At 38.2% G+C, this 14,394-nt stretch overlaps 1 long non-coding RNA gene across 1 annotated transcript in view; it reads left to right on the top strand.

The window, feature by feature from the left end:
- The window catches only part of LOC123330817, a 123,071-nt gene that overhangs the window by 107,436 nt on the left and 1,241 nt on the right, over positions 1-14,394 (top strand). The window contains exon 5 of the long non-coding RNA XR_006547007.2: positions 13,220-14,394. This exon is cut by the window's right edge and continues 1,241 nt beyond it. This is a non-coding gene — a long non-coding RNA (uncharacterized LOC123330817). The remainder of the gene's footprint in view (positions 1-13,219) is intronic.

The following is a 14,394-nucleotide window of genomic DNA, read 5'->3' as shown; positions in this document are numbered from 1 at the left end:
GTAGCTTTTCCTATTTATTACTTAGTTGGATTTCAAATGTCTGAAATTCAAGACGTGAACATAGCTTTCTATGAAAAGAAAGATTTGTTGCAATTTTCATTTAAAGAAGATAATTTTGTTGGTAAATTTAGGGATATCTAATTCTTAGAGCCAGTCATATGAATCATAAAAAGATTAATAATCAAACAATAAAAGTCAAGAAACAAGTAGCTAGGTCCCTTGAAATAGCCATTAAAAGGATTTTGAAAGCTCAAGTGCTATAAACAACCCTGACACTTCTCTCTGTGTTTCAAAACTACAGCACTGTGATTGTGGCAACTTTTCACAAAAATTAACCTAAAAGAAAATAGTCATGTTTTACTGGTCAGCAACAATTAGAAGATCCTTGGATCTAACTAAGTACTCTAATTCCACAGTAATGTATTAGCCCACTTAAGCACCTAATTAGAAGCTTATGTTGGCTGTGCCTGTATCTATTGATTTTGAATAAAAAAGTAATTTTAACCATGTAATTTTTTTATTGGTTCCATTTCATTTGAAATTTTAGTAGCATTTGGTGGTACAAGTTATGTTGATATGAGATTTCTAGCAGGTTAGTACTAGAATAGACATCTGGTTTTTTGAGTATGTGACTTACATTCCTTGTTTTTAATAATGTTTCTCTCATTCCACTTGATTGTGGTAGCTTTGTCAATCACTTGACCTCATCCCCCCTCCACAAGTGTGTATATGTCACTTAGGTTGGCCAATCAGAATAATTCATGGGTCACATGTGTTTAAGAAAGAGAAAAAAGACCAGTATGAATAGAACATAATCAGAGGTGAGGTGATAGAAATGGGGTTGAGGAGGTAGATTAAAGTCAGGTTATGTAAACCCTTATGGGGGCAGAGTGAAATATTTAGATTTTTATCTAATTATAATGGGTGGAGAAGGAAATGGCAACCTACTCCAGTATACTATACTTGCCTGGAAAATCCTATGAACAGAGGAGCTTGGAGGGCTACAGTCCATGGGATCACTAAACAGTCAGATACGACTTAGCGAATAAAAAACAACTACAAATAATAATGGGAAACTTGGGGTTGAGTAGGAATGTGACATAATCTAATTTATGATTTTGGCTGGTGAGTCAGAAAAGATTGAGTGGCCAAGCTAGCATTTAGTAAGCTAATGTAGTAGTACTAATAAATATGATACTGTCTTGGGCTACAGTAGTAGCAATGGAAACTGACAGAAGTTGATGGATTCAAGATAACTTTTGAAGACTGAGCTAACAGACTTTGCTAGTGAATTGGATATACACTATGTGGTTAAGAGTGAGACCAAGGATGACTTTTAGATTATTAGCTTGAATAATAAAATGTAATATTGCTATTAAATTAATAGGGAAGGCAGGAGGAGAAACAGTGCTGAGGGTGCAATTAAGAGTTGCGTTTTAGGCAAATTAAATTTGAAGGCATTTCCAAGTGAAAAATTCCAGTTGAGCTATCTAAAATCCTAAAAGATGATGCTGTGAAAGTGCTGCACTCAATATGCCAGCAAATTTGGAAAATGCAGCAGTGCCCACAGGACTGGAAAAGGTTTTTCATTCCAATCCCAAAGAAAGGCAATGCCAAAGAGTGCTCAAACTACCGCACAATTGCACTCATCTCACACGCTAGTAAAGTAATGCTCAAAATTCTCCAAACCAGGCTTCAACAGTATGTCAACTGTGAAGTTCCAGATGTTCAAGCTGGTTTTAAAAAAGTCAGAGGAACCAGAGATCAAATTGCCAACATCTGCTGGATCATCAAAAAAGCAAGAGTTCCAGAAAAACATCTATTTCTACTTTATTGACTATGCCAAAGCCTTTGACTGTGTGGATCACCACAAACTGTGGAAAATTCTTAAAGAGATAGGAATACGAGATCACCTGACCTGCCTCTAGAGAAACCTATATGCAGGTCAGGAAGCAATAGTTAGAACTGGACATGGAACAACAGACTGGTTCCATACAGAAAAGGGAGTACGGCAGGGCTGTATATTGTCACCCCGCTTATTTAACTTCTATGCAGAGTACATCATGAGAAATTCTGGGCTGGATGAAGCACAAGCTGGAATCAAGATTGCTGGGAGAAATATCAATAAACTCAGATATGCAAACGAGACCACCCTTATGGCAGAAAGTGAAAAAGAACTAAAAAGCCTCTTGATGAAAGTGAAAGAGGAGAGTGAAAAAGTTAGCTTAAAGCTCAACATTCAGAAAACAAAGATCATGGCATCTGGTCCCATCACTTCATGGCAAATAGATGGAGAAACAGTGGAAACAATGACAGACTTTATTTTTTGGGGCTCCAAAATCACTGCAGAAGTGAGTGCAGCCATGAAATTAAAAGACACTTACTCTTTGGAAGGAAAGTTATAACCAGCCTAGACAGTGTATTAAAAAGCAGAGACATTACTTTGCCAACAAAGGTCCATTTAATCAAGGCTATGGTTTTTCCAGTGGTCATGTATGGATGTGAGAGTTGGACTGTGAAGAAAGCTGAGTGCCAAAGAATTGATGCTTTTGAACTGTGGTGTTGGAGAAGACTCTTGAGAGTCCCTTGGACTGCAAGGAGATCCAACCAGTCCATCCTAAAGGAGATGAGTCCTGGGTGTTTGTTGGAAGGACTGATGTTGAAGCTGAAACTCCAATACTTTGGCCACCTGATGTGAACAACTGAATCATTTGAAAAGACCTTGATGCTGAGAAAGATTGAAAGCAGGAGGAGAAGGGGATGACAGAGGACGAGATGGTTGGATGGCATCACCGACTCAATGGACATGAGTTTGAGTAAAGTTCGGGAGTTGGTAATGGACAGGGAAGCCTGGTGTGCTGCAGTTCACGGGGTTGCAAAGAGTTGGGCACGACTGAGTGACTGAACTGAACTGAACTGAACCAAAGGAAGATATTAAGTAGGCAGTTGATTATAACATTTGGGAAGACAGGATTAATATATATCAATTTTTGATTCAAGTATCAATAGTTAATATTTAAAGCCATGGAACTGAAAGAGACCACCTAGAGAGGAAGTAGCCATAGAAAATTAGACAAGAAAAGGATAAGCCTTCTTTGAGCACCCTTAATTTAAAATACATCAGGTTCCTGAGTCATTTTGATCATGAAATAAAATGCCACTTTTTGCACTTATCTATGAAATGCTTTTTTATACTATGTCATGCAGATAACATGAAACTAAAATGTGCCAAATGTTCAAAGTAGTCTATTCTTACCACTGTATAGATGGGAAAATTGAGCGCTGAGAGATGAAATTTCAAGACTCATGACCACACTGCTAGTAAATGATGAAGTTAGGCTCAGAACAGAGATCTTTCTAACTCTACTCCATGGCTTTTTCTGTTGTATCATGTTGGAAACTCTCCACGGGCAGATATGATGCCCCCAGGGTCATTACTGAGGCTGTTTTCCTCTACATTAACACCCCCATTTTAAGATGTCTGTGTTCCAAAGTCTAATTAGTTTTTTGTCTTAGCCTTTGTTCTCTAATGTTACATCTTGCTGCAACCTGCCTCAAAGAGTTTCTCCCTCTACTGATCTACTGTTATTATGCTATAAGCTGTGAAAATAAATAATCAAGACATAGAATTATTAGGAATATAATAAGTTAAAACAGTCGTTGAGAGACTCTGATTAGTTATCTGTCATGATCATACTGTCCTGTCTTAAAATATGTCATGGCTATTCAAGGCCTTTTGCTTATTATCAATTATGACATTAACATTAGCATTTGTGTAATAAAACTGATTAACTTGCCAAATAAGTGACTTCTGATGGGTAGCACAATTTTTCACATTCATGCATCTTTTTCTTGGACTATGTACTGCCCCAGTCCACACTGATAAGAGTCTTATAGATCGCTTTCACTCTCAATTTCTGTGATATCTGCTCTAAAAGTTCAAAAGAGAGTTTTTTGTTTTTTGCTTTAAAAACTTTTATTTTGTTTTGGAGTATAGCCAGTTAATAAATGACATTGTGATAGTTTCGGTGAACAGCAAAGGGACTCATATACACGTATCCATTCTTCCCCAAAATCCCCTCCCATCCAGGCTGCCACATAACATGGAGCAGAGTTCCATGTCCTGTACAACAGACCCTTGTTTGGTATCCATTTTAAATATGGCAGTGTGTACATGTCCATGCTGAACTCCCTAACTATCCCTTCCCCCAACTCTTTCTCTGGCCCCTCCCACAACCATAAGTCTGTGTGAGTCTGCTTCTGTTTTGTACATAAATTAATTTGTATCAGTTTTTTTTAGATTTCACATATAAGAGATGTCTTACGGTATTCCTCCTTCTCTGACTTACTTTACTCAATATGGCACTCTCTGGTCTAAAAGGAAGTTTTGGTTGTTCTTTCTGGACAGATCAGATCAGATCAGTCACTCAGTCGTGTCCAACTCTTTGCGACCCCATGAATCGCAGCACGCCAGGCCTCCCTGTCCATCACCAACTCCCGGAGTTCACTCAGACTCACATCCATCGAGTCAGTGATGCCATCCAGCCATCTCATCCTCTGTCGTCCCCTTCTCCTCCTGCCCCCAATCCCTCCCAGCATCAGAGTCTTTTCCAATGAGTCAACTCTTCGCATGAGGTGGCCAAAGTATTGGAGTTTCAGCTTTAGCATCATTCCTTCCAAAGAAATCCCAGGGCTGATCTCCTTCAGAATGGACTGGTTGGATCTCCTTGCAGTCCAAGGGACTCTCAAGAGTCTTCTCCAACACCACAGTTCAAAAGCATCAATTCTTCGGCACTCAGCCTTCTTCACAGTCCAACTCTCACATCCATACATGACTACTGGAAAAACCATAGCCTTGATTAAATGGACCTTTGTTGGCAAAGTAATGTCTCTGCTTTTGAATATGCTATCTAGGTTGGTCATAACTTTTCTTCCAAGGAGTAAGCGTCTTTTAATTTCATGGCTGCAGTCACCATCTGTAGTGATTTTGGAGTCTAGAAAAATAAAGTCTGACACTGTTTCCACTGTTTCCCCATCTATTTCCCATGAAGTGATGGGACCGGATGCCATGATCTTTGTTTTCTGAATGTTGAGCTTTAAGCCAACTTTTTCACTCTCCTCTTTCACTTTCATCAAGAGGCTTTTGTGTTCCTCTTCACTTTCTGCCATAAGGGTGGTGTCATCTGCATATCTGAGGTTAGTGATATTTCTCCTGGCAATCTTGATTACAGCTTGTGTTTCTTCCAGTCCAGCGTTTCTCATGATGTACTCTGCATACAAGTTAAATAAACAGGGTGACAATATACAGCCTTGACGTACTCCTTTTCCTATTTGGAACCAGTCTGTTGTTCCATGTCCAGTTCTAACTGTTGCTTCCTGACCTGCATACAAATTTCTCAAGAGGCAGATCAGGTGGTCTGGTTTTCCCATCTCTTTCAGAATTTTCCACAGTTTGTTGTGATCCACACAGTCAAAGGCTTTGGCATAGTCAAGAAAGCAGAAATAGATGTTTTTCTGGAACTCTCTTGCTTTTTCTATTAACCAGCAGATGTTGGCAATTTGATCTCTGGTTCCTCTGCCTTTTCTAAAACCAGCTTGAACATCAGGAAGTTAATGGTTCACATATTGCTGAAGCCTGGCTTGGAGAATTTTGAGCATTACTTTACTAGCATGTGAGATGAGTGGAATTGTGCGGTAGTTTGAGCATTCTTTGCAATGCCTTTCTTTGGGATTGGAATGAAAACTGACCTTTTCCAGTCCTGTGGCCACTGCTGAGTTTTCCCAATTTGCTGGCATATTGAGTGCAGCACTTTCATAGCATCATCTTTCAACAAAGCTAGTGGAGATGATGGAATTCCAGTTGAACTCTTCCAAATCTTTCTGAACAATGGAACTCAAAAGAAAACAACCGCAAGCTAGACCTTAACAAAGAAAGCTTCATTTTTAAACAAATGAGCTTAAACAAATTTAAACAAATGAACTCCTTTCTGAGTGAACAGGGTCTTCTAAGAAGTAAGCCTCTCTACCTGTTAGTTTAGGTCTTTGGGATGCTAGTCACTCCTGCTGCCTCTCCAGCTACCTTCTTTCCAAAGCTGACCTTAAGTTTCCCATGCTTTTCCCTTTGGCAGACAGAGTTCTGGTGCTCCCACCATTGCATTCCCGTCATCTCTCATGAAGTCTAGATCACCTTTATATTTAAAGTTTGTGGATGGCTAGTCCATGATCGCCTGTCACCAAACAGACCCCCAAGTCCTGGATTTTCCAGAGGCTTCCTCAAGCAATACCTAAAGAACTTCAGTTTTATTCTTTTCATAGTAGGGAGTTAGTGAAAGGATTTTGGCACAGAAGTGGCACAATTTTGGCAGCAATGAAATGATGGTTTTGAAGGGATGATGATAAAGGTGAGTAGAACCATTACAAGGCAAAATGTCCAGTGAAAGTTGGAAAGGGTATGAACTACTCGATAACAATCAAAATAGGCAGGAGAGAACATATCTTAGAAATATTTAGAAGGCAGAGTAACGTAATACTTGACCATTCATTCAAATATGAGTGAAAGGACATGGGATAATTAAAGTAACCCCTTCATGACTAACCTGAGCCAAATGGGGAGGTGATGGGTTTTATCTCAGGCTGGTTTAGTTTGAAATGGGACCTGAATTTTGGAGAGAATTCTGGAGGCCAGAAAAAAGTTTGGGACTTTTGGATATAAGTGATCATAAAGCCATTTCAATCCATGATATCAACCAGAAAGTATTTTAAATAAAAAAGGAGAAGTTGGAGAACTACAAAAAGACCATCAGGAAGTAGTTAGAGAAAGAAGATTTTGCAAATGATAGACATCATGAAGAATCAGGAGAGCTGGGGGTCCGAACATCCTAAAGGAAGAAAAACTAAAGGAGAGAGTGATGACTAGTGCTGAAAGCCTTATAGAGGTGAGACAGATGAGGATTGAAAATTATTCATTGAATTTGGCAGCAAAGTGAATCTTCTTAGGAAGATTACTAACTTAGGAAGATTACAGTTAGTAGGGGGCTGAGGAAAGAAACCTGGTGAAGAGAGTTGTACAGCAATTATGATTGAGGAGCTGAAAAGAGAAAGGCTAGAGTGTTTGAAACCCTGGTTATTAAAGGAAAGGAGAGAGACAGGGCTATGGTTACAATGGGACTAAGAGTTTATTTATTTATTTTTTTAACTTCTAGAAGGAGATGCTTAACTTTGCTTGTGTGCTAAAAGATAAAAGGCAGCAGTAAGGAAACATTCAAGATGCACAACAGCAGTAGAGTAGACATGGCTTTGGGGCAAGAAATGAGAAATTGTAACTCTGAAGTTATTTCCCCATGAGAGAAGTAGGTGAGGTAAAGATAAAACATCCTTGGGTATTTCACTGCTCCTTAGGTACCTTAGGTATGCTGCTGCTGCTGCTAAGTCGCTTCAGTCGTGTCCAACTCTGTGCCACCCCAGAGACGGCAGCCCACCAGGCTCCCCCGTCCCTGGGATTCTCCAGGCAAGAACACTGGAGTGGGTTGCCATTTCCTTCTCCAATGCATGAAAGTGAAAAGTGAAAGTGAAGTCGTTCAGTCATGTCTGATTCTTAGCGACCCCATGGACTGCAGCCCCCCAGGCTCCTCCACCCATGGGGTTTTCCAGGCAAGAGTACTGGAGTGGGGTGCCATTGCTTTCTCCACCTTAGGTATAACAACCTTTAAACTATAAATGCAAATAACTGTTTTCAACTATTTAATGCTAAAACAATCAACCTTTGCCTTACTTAATGTGCTAGATTATAGCAAGTATGGAGTATCATGTAGTAAATCTTATCTGCCATTTCCACAGAGCATTTCCAGTATTGTTTATTTCCATAGTTAAATTCTAGGCTGGTGAAATTATCTTACTTGCAAGATCTTTGACGTGTGATCAACTGATAGAATTCTCCATCTTTCATTTTATCTGCTTTTAAGTGAAGACTAGCCAAGAGTTGCACAATTTAAGAAATAAAAGTACCCCACTTTTGTTTTAAACATTATTCAAATCAGATAACTAAAGGAAGTGAAACCATTTTTCATCTGACTGGGACTTGAACCCACATGGCTGGGACTTGTCAAAACCAACAGTAATGAAGCCCAGATTCCTGATGTCTCATCTCAGAAAGTATTCAGTGAGGGACAAAGTAATAGGTAAGAAGTGGATTTATTCAGGGAGAAACACATGCTACAGAGTGTTAGGCCCTCACAGAGGTTGAGTGTGGTGGCCTCAAAATGTGGCATGGTTAGCTTTTATGGACTGGGTAATTTCATAAGCTAATGAGTGGGAGAATTATTCCAACTATTTTGGGATGGGATGGAGATTTCCAGGAGTTGGGCCCACTGCCCAACTTTTTGGTCTTTTGATGGTTGACCTTGGAACTGTCATGGCACCTCTGGGTGTGTCATTTAGCTTACTGATTGAGGATCAAGGTCTAGTTGAAGTTGACTTGTCTGCCATCCTGGACCCATTTGATTCTAATTGATTTATATTGTGTCCTTGGAGTATGTCATTCTTTCAAAAGTTGTGCCTGCCTCCTTCCCTCCTGTTTCAGAAGTAACCAGAAAGATAATTTTTCTCATAAGTTTCCATTATAGCAATTTTGATTGAAGTACATAGTTCAGTTAAAATTAGCTAGTTATGGACTGCAATTCAATTCATATAACTGTTGCCCATGTAATATGTATAGAGCTGCTTGCAAATTAGATAGAAATCGTAAATTCCAATCTTACTTCTGCTGTATATAAAACAAACAGCTTTTCTTAATGACCCAGAGGCATCTTGATGCTATTGTTGTTATACATTGCTATGAACAAAAAAATCAGTCATTTTTCTCAATAGATATCAGTTGAAAGGCTGTCTGGTATTGTGGTTAAATGTAGAGACTATAATGTTAAACAGATCTGGAGTCAAATAATCATCCCACCAACAGGTGTGTGACCTCAGCTTCCCCCTTCATAAAATGAGATTGAGTGTTACTGGGAAAAGAACGAAGATCATATAAAATGTTGATGATAGTAGTTGATATAATAGGAACTCAAATAAGCAAACAATAGTCTCATTTACTAACCATCATAAGAAAATAATATAAATATTTCTGGATAGAATAAATCATCCTACATACTCATACTCTCAATGATGATGCATGGCTTATTACACAAACTTCTAGTCACTCCCAGATCAAAATAAGAAAGAAGTTAAAGGCTTCCAAGATTTCATGATGAGCTCTCTGAAAAGTCTTTTGATTTTGATCTAGAGAAATGTGCCTTTTTTAATGACAAAGCATGGGGACAATTGCAAAGATTAGAATTATTTAAGAAACTAGTAAAAATGCTGCGTATGTGTGTGTGATAAAGAGAGAATGTACACCAAAGTAGAATTTACACAAAATATTATATAAAATATATGTTAATGAGGACAAAATGTGTACAGTTTTGCTTATGACAAATCACTATTAGTAATAATCTTAAATCATCTTATGAATTATTTGCACCTGCTATCAATCTAATGACCTTTTCATTGCATAGATATCACTTTATGATACAATATAAACTCACTGATTAGCCTTAACTAATTTGGATAATGCGTGCATACTAAGTTGCTTCAGTTGTGTCTAACTCTTTGACCCCATGGACTAGATAGCCTGCCAGGTTCCTCTGTCCGTGGGATTCTTCAGGCAAGAATACTAGAGTGGGTTTCCATGCCTTCTTCCAGGGGATCTTCCTGACCCAGAGATCAAACTTATATCTCTTACATCTCTGGCACTGGCAGGAGAATTTACCTCTAGCACCACCTGGGAAGACCAATTTGGATAATATGCCTAAGGAAAATAGGTATAGTTCTAGTATCTAGGTCAATTATTCTCTAAGCCTAGAATACTCCCTAGCATTTCAGACAGAAATTTCACTAAACACAAGCAGTTTTTCCAACTATGTGTTTTAAGTGCCTGAGATAAGAAACTTTGGAGGTAGCAGTAAGTCTCTCACATGCTCTTTGGCATTATAAAAAAAATGATAACATTCCAACAGAAAAAAAAAAAAAAACCAGGAAATGGGCATTTTGTCTGTCCTGGGCCATGCTGTATCCCTTGTAGCTCTTGATCCTGAAAGAGGCTCATTATGTAATAATATATTGTTCTTTTCATGAAAGAATGGTTGGTAGGAGGTGGGCAGCATCCAGGCAGGTTCCCTAGTCATGCAAGAACAATCACAACAGAGGTTAGTTTTAAGTGTCACCAGGAACAGAGAATGTTGGCTAAGTTCTTTTAAATAGTGGGGGAGAAGTTAGGGGAAAACATAATATAGTCATGCCTTGGTAACCCCAGGGGATTGGTTCCTGGGGATTGGAACCCCCCTCTTGACCCAAAACCCGGGGATGCTCTAGTCCTTTATATAAAATGGTGTAGTATTTGCATGCAATCTGCCCGTATTTTCCTGTAGACTTTAAATCATCTCTAGATTACCTATAATACCTAATACAATGTAAATGCTATATAAATAGTTGTAAATACAATGTAAATGTTATGTATGTAAATAGTTGCCTGTAAGACAAATTCAAGTTTGGCTTTCTGGAACTTTCCAGAATTTATTTTCTTCAATATATTCTCTCCATGGTTGGTTGAATCCAAAGGTGTAGAACTCATAGATACAGAGGACAGAGAATATTGGGTTTTCGTTTGGGGGAGATGCAAATAAATATAGATTCAGAAAGGCACCCGACACTAGTATCAGGCCACCGAAGAGATCAAAGAGAAAGCAGAATTAAAGAAATATGCAACACAGAAAAATAACTAGCATTTTAAAACATGTACTTCTTTGCCAGCTGAGGGCACTACCACTCTTAATGCTCACAACAATCATATGAGGTGTGTGCTAAAGACTACCTTCATTTTACAGATTAGGAAACTGATATATGCAGATATCAAGTGACTTGTACAGGGTGGCCCAATTAGGAAATGTGGAAGCCACGGTCTGAACTTTAGCCAGCTGGCTCTGCACATTTCATCTTTCTTTTTTTAAAATTATTTATTTATAGCCTCACTGGGTCTTCATTGCTGTGAGCCCAGGATTTTTCTAGTTGCAGAAAGAGGGGCTACTTATCCTTGCAGTGCCTGGGCTTCTCATTGCAGTAGCTTCTCTTGCTGTGGAGCACAGGCTGTAGGACACATGGGCTCAGCAGATGTGGCCTGCGGGCTTAGTTGCTCCAGGGCATGTGGAATCTTCCCGGCCTAGGAATCAAATCTGCCTGCCCTGCCTTGGCAGGCAGGTTCTTAATTGCTGGACTACCAGGGAAGTCCCTCATCTGTCTTCTTCACACACAGAAAGTCTGCATGGTCTCTTTTGTAAATAACTTGGCCAGTGAATTGAAGCACCACTTGGTGTGTCACTCTGCTCCCTGCCACTAAGTGCTGATGGCTACGTAAAATGATAGTGTCTCTGTCAGTTTCCTCATCAATAAAATTAGTATTGTCCAGATCTATCCAGACTGCTCTGCTTGGATATTGTGTGAAATAACCAATCAATAATCATAAAATGCTATGAAAACATGGAGTGCTAGATCCAAGCTCAATATTATTATACAAGTTTACAGTGTGATAGCACAGCCAGAAAGGTCAAAGCTATTTCAAACTGCATACGGAAAGACACACTGATGTTGAATAGAGAAGCTGTTGGCTTTATAGCCATGGGGCAAAGATTGCGGATGTTTCAATGAGAATATTTTTCGTATTTATAGGTGCTTAAGCATCCCAAAACAAAATAACTCATTGGAAGATGAGTATTTAAACTTATATACTTCTCCCTTGAGGGAGAATACTTAACATCACTGCACCACATATTAAGGGACAAGAATGATCAGATTAGGAAGAAGAACTAAAGATGTTAATCTGGTTAAGGAAAATACTGGACTAAATAACACACTGCAGACATTTGAAATGTGCAGATTTTTAAAAAAGAGAGTTTTAGTTTGAAAGAATGACTAGAAATATAGAAGAAAAGAGAAAGAGAAGAGTGAAGGGAAGAAAGACAAAGAGAAGGAGGAGAGAGAAAGAAAGAGAAATAAATTCATATTTGGGCCATAAACATATTTACTGATATAATTCCAGTTTGATTTGATTCATTTTAAAGATTGTGAATCACTGACTAATGGACTCAGCTACAGTATCAGCATCTATCATGTCAAAGGTCAGCATGGATTGCTATGAAACATCCAAGCCTTCCAGAGCCTTAAACTGATGCCAATTGTCCCCACATCCAGACTAGCTTAAGGGATTGTATGTGTAGCCTTGTTGTTTGAAACAGTGAAAGTCTGGAAAAAGATCCCCAAATTGTAACAGAAGATCTCTATTCCAGCAGAGCCAACTTGTTAGATAACTTTTCCATCTACCTTATATAATTTGTATGATTTTGTGACATAGGCAGAATGTCAAATGTTAGATAATTCTGGACTCTGGGACCAGTGGTTCTCAGTCTCAGTATCTTATTCAACATGTGGATTCAGCCATTAAAAAGAATACATTTGAATCAGTTCTAATGAGGTGGATGAAACTGGAGCCTATTATACAGAGTGAAGTAAGCCAGAAAGAAAAACACCAATACAGTATACTAACGCATATATATGGAATTTAGAAAGATGGTAACAATAACCCTGTGTACGAGACAGCAAAAGAGACACTGATGTATAGAACAGTCTTATGGACTCTGTGGGAGAGGGAGAGGGTGGGAAGATTTGGGAGAATGGCATTGAAACATGTAAAATATCATGTATGAAATGAGTTGCCAGTCCAGGTTCGATGCACGATACTGCATGCTTGGGGCTGGTGCACTGGGACAACCCAGAGGGATGGAATGGGGAGGGAGGAGGGAGGAGGGTTCAGGATGGGGAACACATGTATACCTGTGGCGGATTCATTTTGATATTTGGCAAAACTAATACAGTTATGTAAAGTTTAAAAATAAAATAAAATTAAAAAAAAATAAAAAATAAATAAAAAATAAATAAAAAAAAAAAAACAAAAAAAAAAACATGTGGATGTATCCTAAACCAGTGTAAGAAAATGAGGTAGATGAATGCTACTAGTAAAGCCAATGGTGAAGATTTTTTTAGCACTTACATACCAGGTTCTTTGTGTCAGATAACTCTTTTTATCCTCAAAACAGCCTTATGAGATAATACTTTCATTATCCCATTTTCACAGATGAAGAAATTGAGGCCTGGGGAGTGGTTATATATCCTGCTCAAAGTCTCAGCTAAGAATGGAGGAGCCAGAAGTTCAAACTCTATCCATGATTCATTTGTGAATAATTTAACAACAATAGAGATGATTTAAAGCTAGTTCTTTAAGAAGAGCATTTGAAAGTAGAAGAGTGATTACCAGAGGTTGATGAATGGGGGGAGCGAGGAGTGGAACTCCTGATCAAAGGCTTCAAGCTTCTGGTTATAAGATGAATATTCTGCTGAAGACCTAATGTATATGAGGATGACTATAATGTTAATGTTATTGTGGTAATATGTGTGTATCAAATTACCACTTTGGATACTTTAAACAAACATTTTTATATAAATCTCGAAAAATAAATTCATCATTATCATCATCATCATATATTGTATAATTGAAAATTTCTAAATAAATCTCAATTCTCACCACACACACAAAGTAACCAAGTTAGGTGATGGATATGTTAATTAGTTTGATTGTGGTAATCATTTCACAATGTATTACATATATCAATAAGAACTTAAGTATATACAAGTTTATTCTTTTTATTTCCCTGAATATGTTATTCTGTTCTAATTTCTCCATAAATTTTCTTTTTACATTTTCAGTAATAAAATATATTTATCCATGACAATATTATACACATAAAAAGAAGAGCATTTTCACTTTCATTCAAGCATGCTTACTTGAGCAGGGGCTTAAGCTAGAAATTACACAAACCCAGTGGGATTATTCACTCTGAAAATGTAATTTTCATGGAAAATTCTTTATCCATGAGTTTTATGAAATAAAGTCAAAGAGGCTTTGGTCTAGAGAACAACAGAATATTTTTATTATAGACAGTGTTTCTATCATGGAAGTCTCTTTAATCAGTGAAGAAATCTGGTCATCCTTAATTGATGTCATTCAGTCTCCAGTACCAAAAATGAGAACTTAATACTTCAAAAGGAGCATTCAAGAGCATTACCGCTATTCAGAGGGTGGTATCTATAGGCCCTGTTTTTAGGTTTGTTCTTGAGGCAATAGATTCTACCTGCCTGCACAAAAATGTGTTTCCTTACCCTATTCCCATTCCCAGACCCCATTCTTCAGGCTCTCTGGTCTGGACTGATATTTGCATCTTGAATTATCACCTGCTACATCTCTGAAACAGT

This window comes from Bubalus bubalis, chromosome 20 (assembly GCF_019923935.1).
Source record: "Bubalus bubalis isolate 160015118507 breed Murrah chromosome 20, NDDB_SH_1, whole genome shotgun sequence".
Lineage (NCBI taxonomy): Eukaryota > Metazoa > Chordata > Mammalia > Artiodactyla > Bovidae > Bubalus > Bubalus bubalis.
This window is presented reverse-complemented; position numbering and strand designations above follow the sequence as displayed.